This window comes from Canis lupus, chromosome 3 (assembly GCF_048164855.1).
Source record: "Canis lupus baileyi chromosome 3, mCanLup2.hap1, whole genome shotgun sequence".
In the NCBI taxonomy this organism is placed as follows: Eukaryota; Metazoa; Chordata; class Mammalia; order Carnivora; family Canidae; genus Canis; species Canis lupus.
Window position 1 is genome coordinate 65316424 of NC_132840.1, and position 15465 is coordinate 65331888.

Consider the following 15465-nt stretch of genomic DNA (forward strand, 5'->3'; position numbering starts at 1 on the left):
GATCTGATATATATCACATAATGAAATTTAAATGTTATTTTGTAACATAACCATTGAGTACTATCTTTCCTCAAAGGAAAAAATATGTTGGATTTACTGTTATTACCTTAGGGATACTTGTTAAAAAGCCGTCAGGCAAAGGTGTGTTTTTGTGGTGGGTAGGAAAGAATCATTAGAAGACTTAGTATGGCTTTTAGTACCCACTTAAATTTTCTTATTAATTTCCCACCAGCTTCCCATTGCCTTTATGCTATGGAAATTATTGAATTTTAGTTAGGACAGAGAAAAGGACGGTACACTTGTCCTAAAATCTTTCACTTTCATACTGGTCATAGCATGTTACTGTGTTCCTGTTTTCTCTCCTAGGAAAATTGTCTATCATTTTGCATTAATGGCCAACAACCAACGGGCTCATTAATTTCTCTCTTGCAAGAGGCTTTTTCTAACACACTATATGTTATTTGTGGCATGGGCAATAAAATCAATAAATAAGACGTTAACAAAATCCAGTTATCTTTCCAGGTTTGTTGAACAAATCATTACTACACAGATACTCTGCCTTTGAAATAGGCTGTTTTTGCCACCACAGACCATCAAATCTTGCTGCATTTGATACTATAAGTAGCCAATTAATTAGGTACCTTTGTTGATAGTAGATTTTTGTCTTTCAAAAGTTCATTTACTAAATCTTCCCTTTTATAGCACTTGGAGGGGAATGTCAGTACTTCATAGATTTTTGAAGAAATAGGTTAGCTTGTTAGTTATACTGGTTTATAAGTAGATTTATGTTGTAATAGACAATATCGTGTTACATTTTTGTTATTTTTACGTATTACTATCCTTTATCTAATGTTCTTTAGTGACTGTTGACCAAATTCATGGAGGCATGTGTGAAAAGATATAAATGAAGATTTCTGAAACTGTAATAAAAAGACCATCATAGGGCAGCCCCGGTGGCACAGCGGTTTGGCGCCGCCTGCGGTCTGGGGTGTGATCCTGGGGACCCGGGATCGAGTCCCACATCGGGCTCCCTGCATGGAAACTGCTTCTCCCTCTGCCTATGTCTCTGCCTCTCTCTCTCTGTGTCTATGAATAAATAAATAAAATCTTAAAAAAAAAAAAGACCATCATAGGGCAGCCCGGGATTGAGTCCCACGTCGGGCTCCCTGCATGGAGACTGCTTCTCCCTCTGCCTATGTCTCTGCCTCTCTCTCTCTGTGTCTATGAATAAATAAATAAAATCTAAAAAAAAAAGAAAGACCATCATAGGGCAGCCCCATCATGGCTCAGCGGTTTGGTGCTGTCTTTGGCCCAGGGCGTGATCCTGGAGTCCTGGGATCGAGTCCCGCATCGGCCTCCCTGTGTGGAGACTGCTTCTCCCTCTGCCTGTGTCTCTGCCTCTTTCTCTCTCTCTCTCTCTCTCTCTCTCTCTCTCTCTACTTGTCTCTTATAAATAAATAAAGTCTTAAAAAAAAAAACATCGTAAAATGCCATGAACAAATACTTGCTCTGTATGAACAGTTTTCCTAAGTGGTTCTTAAATTGGTATAAAATTAATGATATGTTTTTAGAAACAGTCAAAATTATATGTATTTTCTTCTTTATTAATATTGAAAATACTTGATTATATTTAGAATTTACTGTCTTCATAGCAAGGGAAAAAAATCCCCAAATTATGACATGTTTCTTGTTCAAAACTTGTATTCCTTCTCATATTCAGGGTAAAGTCAAACTCCTTAGTGTTCTACAAGGCCTTATGTAATCCAAAATCTTCTACCAGTCTCCAACTTGCTCACTCTCGTCTAGTTGCTCTGAATTTTATGTTTCTTGAAAACAATCTCATTTACACTTGGAGGCTTTTGGTGCTTACTCTTTCCATTACCTGTAATTCTTTTTTTTTTAAGATTCATTTATTTGGGGGAGAGAGCAAGGTGAAGGGGGCAGAAGAAGAGTCTTAGGCAGACTTTATGTTGAGCATGGAACCGCCATGGGGTTCAACATGGGGCCTGATGTGGGGCTTGATCTCACAGCCCTGAGATCATGACCTGAACCAGAACCAAGTGGAGGATGCTTAACTGACTGCTCCATCCAGGAGCCAGCCTCTCCTTGACCTGGAATTCTTACTAGGTCATGGATGACTTCTACATAATTTAGATCTTTGCATCAGTGACTCCTCTTCAGAGAGGCCTTCTCTAACTATCTAAAATTTCTTCATTCTATGCAGTCACTTCTTAGCCCCTTACTCTGCCTTCATTCCTTTAGTTTAAAGCTCCTTGACATGTTCTGTGTGTGTGTGTGTGTGTGTGTGTGTGTTATTCTTTCCTGAAATGCAACCTCCATATCCTAAGTGCCTAAGGTAGGACTTGGAATATAGCAGACATTCAGGGTTTGTTGAATAAATGGCTGAGCCTCCTTTATTTTATTTTATCCTTCCTAATCCCACAAGAAATTAGAAGTAGCTTAAAAAATACTTCCAGATGTAATAAAATAGAAAACATCAAGCATGCAAAGTATAGATAGAGTAGAAATGGTGGGAAATTTAATATGCAGGTCATGTAAAGTTTTACATATGGATCAGGAATTTGGCTGTGAGGTCTTAACTGCCAGAATGAAAAGAACACTTTTTCCATAAGGAGCAAACATTCTACTCCAGAGAAGCACAGCTTTTCCTTGCATTTCAACAACTGTCCTACAAGACATAAAAAGAATTTTGTATGGAAATGTTTAATATCCATCCTTAAAGGAGACTGGAGAGGTGATACCAGCATGAGGTTCAGGAAGAGCAGCTCTCTGGAAACAGACTGATAAGATACACACATCCATACTACCTCCCTCTCTGTCTCCCCACCCACTGATGTACACGTGGGCATCTCTGAGTAAGGTAGAGCTGTCTTAACGTGATTATCAATGTACAATTCTTTTCTACCAAAGTAGCAAGAGAGTTTACTCATTATTCCTAAGATGGATAGCTCATTCCAAACCAAGTTGAAAATCAGCCAGACAACATGCCTTTACTCAAGTGAGGCTTCCTAGATGCTCAAAGAAATAGCTGATAATAGTACTGTTTTGATCAGATCATTCTATGATAGTCTGTGGCCTTCTAAAGGAAGTTTTGACATCTAGAATTTTGGATTCAGAATTAATGAGGCCAATTATTGGTGAGTTTCATGATATTGTAACTCTGGAAATCTTAATGCACTGGTAGAAAATTAATTGCTTCTTAATAGAGATAATTCCCATCAGTTCAACCTGTTTACTTGATGTGTTTGAAGTTGAATGTATTCACAGTTAGTTTGATGTAAATTTTTTATTAGGATCATGTTATTTAATGCTTTCATTTATTAATGACTTGGCTAAATCCTTCAAATAATTACATGGTTTAAATAATTGAAGTATTTTGGGAAGAAATAGTGCAGAATGTGTTATAGTGTTGGCCAGTGAAAGCATACTAACTTAGAAATGACTGCACTGATTCCTAGAGACTCATTTAATGTTCCAATATAGTCTTTTCTTTTGGATTTACCACTCCTAGTCTGATATCTCAGACATTCTTTAGGTGTAGTGGAAAAAATATTAAGGAGATGAATGCCAATTATTATGCATCCTGTCAGTGGCTGGGCAAGAAATTCTTAAAGAGTTTTCTGTTTCAGTTTAATCGTTTGGTTTTTTTCCATTTAGAGTTAATAGTTTGGTTAGGTGTCTATTAGGGGAAAATCGGTTTGGCAATATGGTGCAAAGTTGTTTTTTTTTTTGTTTTTTGTTTTTGTTTTTTTGCAAACATCACTAATTGTCAGAGGAATTTGTTTTCATAGTGCTCTTCTTCTTCCTTGTCTGAGTTTCTTTGATTTTGTTTTCAGATTGTCTCCTTTCATTACCCTGTCTTACTCTGCATGGCTGTCCTGCTTTTTACTTACAGGCTGTGTCTTGGTATCATAGTTGTCCCTGAATCTTGTCACAGAATTCTTATTACCTTTCTAATTTTTTCCTCCAACTTTATTTCATCTCTGCGTGTAATTACTAATTGTCTTTTTCTTAGGGTGACAGGTTTAGAGCCTACCTCCATCCCTTCAAGCTGGATAATTGCTTAACTTATTTTACTGCCAGCTTCATCATCTATAAGATGTAAGCAGTACCTCAAAAGGGTGAATGATATATAAAATACAGCTAGCATACTGTCTAGCACTTGGCATCTCTATTTACTGTTCCATATACTTCTCAAAAGTTTAGTGACCTTTTGATATGCCAGGTAAACCCATCTGTATTGCCACTTATTATGCACTGGATTATAGGACAGATTTCATAATCTCACGGATTAAGGAATAGGCTTTGTTGGAAAGGGGATGTTTTTGGGGAAAAGAAGTAAGGCCTGAGTTTCTGCTCTCCTTATTATTCCATAGAGAAGGATGCCAGGGTTTTAGCAGTCTGCTCAATAGAAAGCATAGATTTTTATTCTAGTGAAAGTTTGCTGTCCCCTATTATTCTCTCTTATTATAGAAGTGGTAGGTCAACCTTATCAGTGAGTGGTCACCCAAACTGCTTCAGAACCAGAAAGCATATTTAGGGGGTGCCTGCAATCATCTGAGAAATGCATTGGCCCAGCATGTGGAGACCTGGAGCCTGGGAAGTTGGATCTATTTTGCAAAGAGAAGAAGCCATGGTTCTGTCAGAAGCTGAGTGTGGTTGCAGCCTGTCATGTTGGGAGAAGGGGATGGTGAAGTGATTCCAGTTTATTGAGTAGGCATCCACAGTGAATCCTGACATCATTTTCAGATAGTTCTATTGATTTCATCATGCTCTGTTATTGCCCAGGGTCAGTGGATCCATTTTCTCAACAAATAAGTGTTAAATTGAATGTGAAATATTTTGTTGTTGTTTTTAAAATTTCTGTGCTATTAAATGGCACAAGTTGATGTCAAGATAGCTAACTGAAGAATTCATTTCAGAGTCTTTGGGTCAGTGTTGCTCCCAATGAAAATTGTCTTGATTTGCTCAGGCCCAGCTCAGCTTCACAAGTAATTACTGATTTGTTCAGGCGCAGTGTGGGCACTTTCTGTAGAAATTAAATGTAACACAAAGTCCATAGCCTCAGGGAGTTCAGTGTCTAAGAGAGGTAAAATAGAAGGGGAAGAATCTCTTAACAGTGGGAATATTAGAAATATCATTAGAGACATTACCAGAGCCTGAAGGTAGAAAGTGAGAAAAGTTTCCCAAAAGATAGGCAGCATCACATCTTAATCAACTTAATTTTGCCTTTTAGGGGAGAATTTCAAGCATATTGATAGCTCTTGTGTTTTCTAGTCTATGGGTGGGACAGTAGGAAGGAGAGTGATTTTTAAAAAAATGATGGTTAGCTAGGTAGCATACAGTTTAGAGACTAGCAAAGATTTCATTTTTTAGTATATGTACTGCCGAAGAGCACCAAAGATTTCATTTTAATTCTTTGGAAACTGTGGTTTACAGTAGTAGTATGTGGTAAGTTGTGATTCAGAATATTACATTTGTTGCTACAGCTTTCCTAACAAAATGGCAGGGATTCATTCTAAGATGGGAGAAAAATTAACGAGCAATCATCTGTCAACAGCTTCTAATGACTGTCAAAATTTGTTTTTAATGATTAAGTGCCAAGGAGGGCAGATGGAACTTGTATTAATCACTACATGCTCAGCCGCAATTGCCAGGAAATAAAAGGACAGCATAGAGTATTGAGGGACGAATACTTTTTTTCTATGGATGCTATACTTTTGAGATTTAAGAATATTAGAGGTTAAGTTTAGTAGTCCTCTCTGTGGTCTTCCTATGAAAGCAGAAAAGGACACTTTTAAAGTGCATTCCTTGAAGGATTCTTTTCCTTTTAAAGAAAACATTAAAAAAAAAAAAAAAGAAAACATTTGCTGTCCATCAGTTCTTGATTTCAGTTTTATAGAGTCTCTTGAGTATTGTTTAGGAAAATTATGATTGTCGGAGGTGTTTCTAAGATACTGTTGCTGTATGTGGTGTCAAGGTAAGAGCACAAACTAGATTTCTGGGCCTAACTTTGCCATCACTAGAGCTGTGGTCTTGAAATCCTCTTATCCTGTGCAAGTACACATGGTGTTTGTTTCTGTGAGTGATCTTGGAGGGCCCTTTCATCTTCCACGTTCTGTACTTAATAATGCCAATATCTTTTATCAGCATTATATGGCTTTGCAGACCACCATTTCATAAATGTTCTATTTTTAAGAATATCCAATTTTAAATAGACATCATCTGAGCACATTTTGATGAAACGTGGTACAGTAGGCTGGCTTTTGACTTTTCATTTGGTGTTTTTTGCTTAGCTAACATTTTTATACAATAAAAGGGAGATCTTGGAAATTTTACTGTACATAGAGTTGTGCACATGGCTTGGACTGGGCATGGTAGTAATGCTTGTGATTTCTCTTTTAGTTAAGATACATCCTATGCATATCTTGTGATTTATTACTGTTAAGAGTATAGAAAAATGCCAGACACTGGAACCATGTATAACGAGTAGCAGTAATTGCTTTGTCTTGGTGTGCTGGAAGGTCAGCATTAGTATCTCATCAGTGTTTTACAGTAATGTGTCAAAAATGTCTAATTTAACCAGGTACCAACCCCAATTTGAGTTTAGTATATATCTTCGTTCTCTTATTGTAGTTCTTTGTGAAGTGTTTAAATCATAGATTCTCTTTCTGTAATGTATAGATGCAAAAGTTTGTGTGTAATTTTTTAAATTGGTGGTTTACTGAATAAGCAGTATTATATGGCCTATATTTGTGAGACTTTCATGATGAATGAATTTTCAGAAACTGCTTTAGATTACACTAATCAGACTGCCAAGTAATTTGTTAATATTGTAGGTGCTGGAGCCAACTATAAAATTCTCAGCTAAACTTATAACTAAATATTGTTGAATGTTATTTTGATGCTCTTTCATTTTGTTTAGACAAAGTCTCAATAAATTAGCTACTGATACATTTTTGCTGAGTCTCTGCTATCTCTTGGAAGGAAGGTGATAGAGGTGAAAACCGCTCAAATGCTCCCTCAAGAGAAGTGTAGTTGTCATGCTGCCTTATAATAGTTGCATAGATGCTGCCCCAGGTCTTTTTACTTCATTCATTACTACTGTTCTGCCTCCTTAATACTGTTAACTGAATGGCCATGTGATACAAATTAGCTTTTGTTTTAATACTACTGTTTTTTTTTTTTTTTGTATGTAGCTTACTATATTTCTGAATTCTAGAAGAATTTCAAAAGTTGTGGGAGACAACAGGAATTTGATGTAGCCAATTTGGTTACAAGTTAGAAATGAAATCCATACTGTCATTTTTTGAAATCTAAAAAGAGAGGAAAAAAGTGTGTATCAGGCCCTCTTTCTCTAAATTGCTTCCAGCTGCCTGCTTCCTAATATAGAAATATTTATTAAAAGTGGCAGGTTAAAAATTGGATTCCTAAGGCAAAATATGACTGGTTCCATAATTTTGTTAAAGAACAGGAAGCATCTGAGATTTCATGTTTATGGTGGCATTTTTTCTTTTTTTTTTTTCCTTTAAAAATTTACTTGGTTTGTTTTTTTTTTGGAGGGGTATGGTGTGGAGCAAATAATACGTATTTCCTGACTAGCAAAACAAAATAGTAAACAGCTTGGACAATTTCAGTCAACTATAGAACATTTCCTAAGGTAGCGAATGAGAAGTAAGAAATTTTCTTTGTGTTCCAACAGGATAAATGCATTCAAAAGAGTAGAACAGAGCATTTAAGACAGTGATGGCTCTGGCTAGCCATGAAACTCAGGGATGAGGCCTGAAGTAAGGAAATAAGCAAAATAAAATACAGCTGGGTGGAGAAACGAAACTGAAATCTTCTAGACTAATTAGGAGGCAAGGAAGGATTTAAAGAATTATTAGACTGACATGCTGTAAAGAGGCTTTTTAAAATCGAGGAAAAATTTGTTAATTCTGACAAATTATTGAGGAAGGTGAATATGTTGAAGGAAAAAAACTGGTGTTTTAGGGTTTGGTGGGGGAACTTGTATCTGAAGAGTAAGAGAAGGAATTGAGGAAAATAGAAACCGTATTGGAGATATATCAGAAACTTATTTTTCTGAAAGCATTCAGTAGTTAAGGTGGCAAGCACACACTCTCAGAAGAGTTTATTAGGTTAAGAGCATCTTCTGGATGGTATCCCAGGTTAAGCCTGTGGATTCAGGAAATAGGAATCCAGAAGGAGGATTAAAAAAAAAATACAGGGTAGAGAATGGTTGCACCCTGTGATCCTCCATAGGCAGAAGGAGGGAAGTCCACACAAAGCTGAGATCACTACATATCTGTGTAGTTTTTGATCAGGTGGGGGGAAAAAAGCAATATTCAGTTGTCTGCTTTCCTGTTTAGATTGACCTGTTAAGATGATTTTTTAAAAGAATCATGAATATTTTGTAATAAATATTTTGTTACATTGCTTAAAATATTTAGTATTCATTAAACATTTTCATCACTTTATACATTAGAATTGCAGTTCACAGACTACAAAGAAAATAGTTCATGGCCTTATTGACTATACAGAATAGAGATTGACATTTACTTATGGTCTGCTTCTTACATAATCAGAAGGACTAATCTAGCTTTGAAATATGAAGAACTTTGAAAGGATATGTGGGCTCTCATCTGTATGATTTTGTTTGAAATAAACATGCATTATCTAAAATATAAAAAATTGGAAGGATTTCTAGAATGGGTCTTTATACTGGCATTTATTTATTTATTTATTTATTTAAATTTTTATTTATTTATGATAGTCACAGAGAGAGAGAGAGAGAGAGAGAGAGAGGCAGAGACACAGGCAGAGGGAGAAGCAGGCTCCATGCACCAGGAGCCCGACGTGGGATTCGATCCCGGGTCTCCAGGAACGCGCCCTGGGCCAAAGGCAGGCGCCAAACCACTGCGCCACCCAGGGATCCCCTAGACTGGCTTTTAGATACAATTTATGAAGTATTGATATCAAGTAATGAGACAAGTATTACACACAAACAAATTCTATTAATAGCTGTGATTCTCATCAGAAAGGAAGTAGAATTAGGGCCTTTTAATTTGAAATTGCATATTCAGTTCCTAACATTTATATTTGGATGTGAAAACAATTATTTTAAAAACCAGTACAAATACTGTATCAGAAAGTAGAATCTGAAAAAAGTCTTTCTTAATGGGCCATGAACTGGATAGTTGAAAAAAGAATTTTTTCTAAGAAATCCTTTTCTAAAGGTTTCAGTTTCTCAGAATAGCAATTTTCAAACATTCTTTCAAACTTGATAGAAACGTAAAAGGCACATATGGAGTCAGATTATGATGCTGTAACCTAAGACAGTTTGAACAAAAATCAACTAAGCATTGTAGAATATGAACAACAAAGTCAGGTGCCTTTTGATTTAAATTGTACACCCTTGAACAAATTGCTGAATTTATCTAAGCTTCCGTTTTCTAATTAAAATTATCAGAGGCCAGCTTTGAGTCATAGTTTTTATGAGCAAATGAAGTATTGCTTTTATTCCACTGGGAATTTGCTCACTAATTCTTCTTTCAAGAAATACTTACTGAATGTTTCCTGTGTGCCAAACTCTCTGTGATGCCCTGCGGATATGAATTTTAATACAAATTATCTTAATCCTCCTGGAGATTACAATCCATTAGGAAAAATAAATCAGGAACACAAGTGACGACTCTGGCTTACTGTAGTGGTGGCAAGAATGTATGCAAAGTCCATGAACAGGCCACCATTGGTGGTGGTTACTGGGACTTGGGTTGAGGGGCACTGGTTCTCCTCGTTCTCTCCAGGTCTTGCATTTATGATTTTATTTATGCATATTTCATGAATATGCATGCAAATTTATGCACAGTACCAAGGTTTGTTGTAGCTTGCCTTCTATTAAACTTTAAACAAGGAGATTGGTAAATGTGGACATTTTGAAAAAGAAAAATCCTGTGAGATTGATTAGACCATTTTATAAGATCATGTGTATTATTTATAATTTATAAGTGCCCCTGTTTCATGCCATTTTACTTGATCTGCATTTAAAGTTCTCTTGTGTCCTTCCCATCCCTTTCACTACCCGCCTGGGTCCCCATGCTCCAGCCACTGTGTAATTCCAAGACTACTGCTTTGTCTTAAGTTTACATTTGTGGAGGAGTTCTGAAAAGAGAAATGATTTCTATAACAACATTTTTTAATTTTCATTTTTTATATATTTGAGAGTGAATGAGAGATAGAGATGTGTGTGTGTGAGAGAGAGAGAGAGAGAGAGAACACACATATGCACATAAGCAAGGGCAGGAGCATAGGATAGGGTGAGAGAGACAAATCCAACAGACTCTGTGCTGAGCAGAGAGTCCCCCTATGGGACTAGATCCCACAACCCTGAGATCAATACCTGAGCCAAAATCGAGAGTGTGATGCTCAACTGGCTAGGCCACCCAGACTCCCCCGTAACAACATTTTAGCAGGAGTCCAGTTGTATTCTAGGTGGCTCTTTATTTTTAATTGTAGTAAAATACATATAATGTCAAATGTACTACTACTTGAACTTTTTTAAATATAGTGTTGGTCAGTGTTAAGCACACTGCTGTAGTTGTACAACTGATCTTCAGACCTCTTCCCTCCTTGGAAAACTGAATCACTCCACCTCTTAATTTTAAGACAATAGTTGGTGCCAAGATTTCACAAATATACCTTTTCTACATACTGGTGGTGGTGTTTTATTTTTTTTCCCCTCCTAGCTTTATTGAGGGAATAATTGATAAATAAAATTGTAGTATTTAAGTATACAACATGATTTTGTTTGTATGGACAATGTGAAATGACTACCAAGATTGAGATAATTAATTACCTCACAGCTAATTTTTTTTTTTTGCGTGCGTAATGAGGTTGCTTAATATGTACTCTCAGTAGATTTCAAGTTTACAGTACAGTATTAACTATAGTCACCATGCTCTACATGATGTCCTCAATTTATTCATCCTATAACTGGAAGTTTGTACCCTTTGACCTACATCTCACAATTTCTCCCTCTTTCTAGCTCCTGCCAGCTAACCATTCTATGTTTCCATGAAATTAGCCCCCTCTTTTTCTCTTTAAATGTTCCACATATAAATGATACCAGACAATATCTGTTTCTGTCTGACTTCACTTAACATAATGCCCTCCACGTTTGTCCATATTGTCACCAAATGGCAGGATTCCATTCTTTCTCATGGCCCAATAATATGCCATCGTATTTGTATACCATGTTTTCTTAGTCAATTTATCCTTTGACAGATACTTGAGATTATTTTCGTGTCTTGGCTATTGTGAATAATGCTGCAATGAACATGGAAATGCAGATATCTTTTTTAGAAACTTATTTTGTTTCTTTCGGATGTATACCCAGGAGTGAGTGGTATTGTTGAGTCATATGGTAATTTCAATTTTTAATTTTTTGAAGAACTTCCAATCTATTCTCCACTGTGGCTATGCCAGTTAACATTCCCACCAACAGTGCATGAGAGTTCCCTCTTCTCCACTTCCTTGCCAGCACTTGTTACCTTCCATCCTTTTGATGATCAGTCTCCTAATAAGTGTAAGGTGCTGTGTCATTGTGGTTTTGATTTATTTCCCTGGTGATTAAAACTCCTGGAAGAAAACATAGGAGAAAAAGCTCCTTGATGTTAGTCTTGGCAGTGATCTTTTGGATAAGACATTGTAAGCTTACAGGCAACAAAAGCTGAAGTAAACAAGGGGCATATATAAAGCTTCTGTACAGCAAAGGAAACAAAAAGGCAAGTTATGGAACGGGAGAAAATATTTGCAAACCGTATGTCAAATAAGGGCTTTCTGAGTTATATGTGTAGGGAACTCCAAAGCAAAAAACCCAAATAATCCAATTTAAAAAGGACAAAGGACCCGAATAGACTTTTCCAAAGAAGATATACAAATAAATGGACAACCAGGTGCACAAAAAGGTGCTTAACATCATTAATCATCGATGAAGTTTATTTCCTAAACGATTTTGTAAGTGGCTTTCAAATAAAATGTCAAATAGTACATCCTTAATTTATACTGTAAAATTACAACGTGTGAATTATTGTGTTCAATAACTAGGATGGTGAAAGAATGATACATAGCAGGTGTTTATTTTGTTTGCTTTTTAAATCATGAGTTCTATTAGGGTATAGTGATTTAGGCAATGGAAATTAAGTACACTTGGACTCTTGAGCGACAATGCTTACAAATGCTATGAAATGCCTTTGTTTTTAATGTAAGGGCTTAGGTTATAATAAGTAATCTTTAAGGTTACTTATATATTAATCACCAGGCTTGATAGTTCTTTCTTTTGTTGGTTTACTTCACATCTATCTATCTATCTATCTATCTATCTATCCATCCATCCATCCATCCATCCATCCATCCATCCATCCATCCGAGTTGAGAGCGTGTGCACTCTTGTGTGTATATGGTGGGTGGGGACGGAGAGGGAGAGGGAATCTCAAGCATTTTCTCTGCTGAGTGCAGAGCCATACAGGAGGCTCGGTCTCAGGACCCTGAGATCATGACCTGAGCCAAAACCAAGAGACAGGTTTCCATTTGAGCCAGCCAGGTCTCCATCACTCTTAGATATCATTTCTGTTATAAACTGTTAATTATTCCATGATGCATATAGGGAGCTACTTTAAGGAAACCTAAACAATCTGATTTCTTTAGAGAATCTTTTTTTTTTAATTTTGACTTTGATCTCCTTTTGTTTTGTTTTTCCTTTTTTTGCAATTATATGTTTATTGTATTCTCTAGAAGTATAATACTAATGCTTATATTAAAGTAGGTGTTCTTTTTTTCATTGATTACATTTTGAATCTTCTTGTAGCTAGTGTTAAAATGAACATGTGGGTATTCTGTATGTTGGCAAATTGAGCACCAACAAAAATTAAATAAATAAATAAATAAATAAATAAATAAATAAATACATAAATAAAATAACAACAACAACAAAAAAAATAAAATGAACACGTCCTGCTAGGAACCCTTGCTTTTTGGGACTGTTCTTGTTCTGTTATTTTCCAGGTTATTTGTGGCAACCTCCTACAGTTATCATAAGACCTTGAAAATAACTTGATGCTTTATCATATTTGTATTTTATGATATTTTTCTTTTAGCATTTTATTCTGAATTCTAGCATATATGTAGTGAAAGACATGCAAATGGAAATGAAAATTTCATTTTGATGTTTTACATCTTGTCAGGAAGTCTTTCCTTAAACTCTTTGGTGGCTGAAAGTTTCATTCTTTTTTTTTTTTTTTTTTTTTTTTTAAGATTTGTTTGTTTATTCATGAGACACAGAGAGAGAGGCAGAGACATAGGCAGAGGGAGAAGCAGGCTCCTTACAGGGAGCCCGATGGAGGACTTGATACCGGATCCCAGCTGATCACAACCTGGCAATCCCAGGTGCCCAACCACTGAGCCACCCAGGTGTCCCTGAAAATTTCATTCTTATACCAATAATACAAAGTCTTGTAATCAAAATATGACTCTTGCCTCACAATAAGATACTTGATATTTTTCATGATTTTAATGAACAGAAATTTAAAGTATTAATGAGCACTCCCCCTGCCCCCCTTATCCAAGAGCCAGTGTTGAAACTTTTAGGAAGAGTGAAATCTGCATTTTAAGAAGTTAAATTCATTTTTGAAGTCTTTTAGTTGGGTAAATATTGTTAAGTGTGGTACAAAAAAAAATCCAGGAAATCTTATTAATTTAAAAAACTGATTACACAAAGATGAAAAGCATATGTTCAGCAAAAAATGAAACAAAGGAAAACAAAATATTATCCTGTATGGCAAAAGTCTAAACAAATGATGCAGTGGGAGAAAATATTGATACAATTTTACTAAATGAAAATATTTCACAAAGTAAAAAGTAAAATGCCAGGAATTCATTAAAAATACTGGTAAAGAGTATACATGATGCATAGGAAAAAAATGCCTTTGAAGAGATGTTCTGCAGTGCTTAAAACAGTACAAATGCAAATTAAAACTTCACTGAGATATTATTTTTTCACCTAACTGGCAAATATAAAGCCTAATAATCTATTTTTAAAAATAGATATGGAGAATCAATTACTCTCAAATTTTTGTTGGGAATATTAAATTTTGTGTAACTTCTCAGGAGTGTTATTTGGAAATAGGTTTTGAAATTTGAATGCACATAGTTTTTTACTTGAGTGCTTTAACTTGTAGAAACTTATCCTAGGTAAGTAGGTGCACATTTACATGAAAGTATGTATACAAGGCTATTGATTGCAGGGATAGGTCTTTTAGTATTTTTGTGTTTTTCATATATATATTTGAATGTGGGCAGAATATCTCTGGAAAGGATATAGAAAAAGCTATTAACACTGTTTTTTTGAGAGGTAAACATGTGGCTGAAGGAGACATGAATGGCAGCTTTTTAACATGAATATGACATGAATTCATAGAACATGAATATCCTTTACAAAATAAATAAAATAGCATGTATCACGTGCTACAGTTAATATTTTAAAGAATGACATTGAACCCAGCTAACTAAGCCTCTCTTGTAAACTGTATGCGAAATCCACCATCTGTGGACACCCCGAAGGTACCAGTAATGCCACCATGTTTGGCTATTTGCCACTCAGTTCAAACATTTTTCCCTCAAAAGGAAATTTTCCTTAACTTTCTCTCCTCAGCCTAGACTGAGCAGGGACCCTATTATGTAGAATTCATTCATCTTGTATATTTTTCCCATGCTGATGTGGAACTCGATCCCAGGACCCCGGGATCATGACCTGAGCCAAAGACAGATGCTCAGCCACTGAGCCACCTAGGCAACCCCTCTTTTTCCTTTTTTAAAAGATTTTATTATTCACTAGAGAGCAAGCACAAGCAGGGGGAGCAGCAGGCAGAGGGAGAGAGAAAAGCAGGCTCCCTACTGAGCAGGAGTACTATATGGGGCTCTATCCCAGGACCCTGAGATCCTGACCTGAGCCAAAGGCAAATGCTTAACCGACTGAGCCAGCCAAGTGCTCTTAATGTCTTCTTTCTACTGATAGAATTAGGCTCAGGAGGCTTGGGCGTCCACCTGTCTCTTCAGTGCTGGATCCCCAGTATGCACTATGATGTGTTGTGTATGACACTCTAGTGCATATTTGAATAATTGAATAATAATTCTCAAGTATCGGAGCAGAGCTACAGCCTGTCAATAAAATAAAATGAAATAAACATGTGTCTTCTCACCCGTGTTGTAATTTCTGTTCTTCCTTTCTGTGGCTTCCCTCAAACAAGCAAACTTAAAAAAAAAAATTTTTTTTTTTGGAGGAGATCACAGCTCCCTTTTAGAATCCATGATAAACCATAAAGATACAAATAACCCCAAGTTTTGTGACATAATTTCAGTGGTTTCATGGGTTTCAATAAAGCTCTTGAT

General features: G+C 36.1%; 1 protein-coding gene across 3 annotated transcripts in view; it reads left to right on the forward strand.

Annotated features, from left to right (window-relative positions):
* The window catches only part of DDX10 (DEAD-box helicase 10), a 252528-nt gene that overhangs the window by 121042 nt on the left and 116021 nt on the right, over positions 1 to 15465 (forward strand). The gene's annotated exons all lie outside the window — the stretch shown is intronic.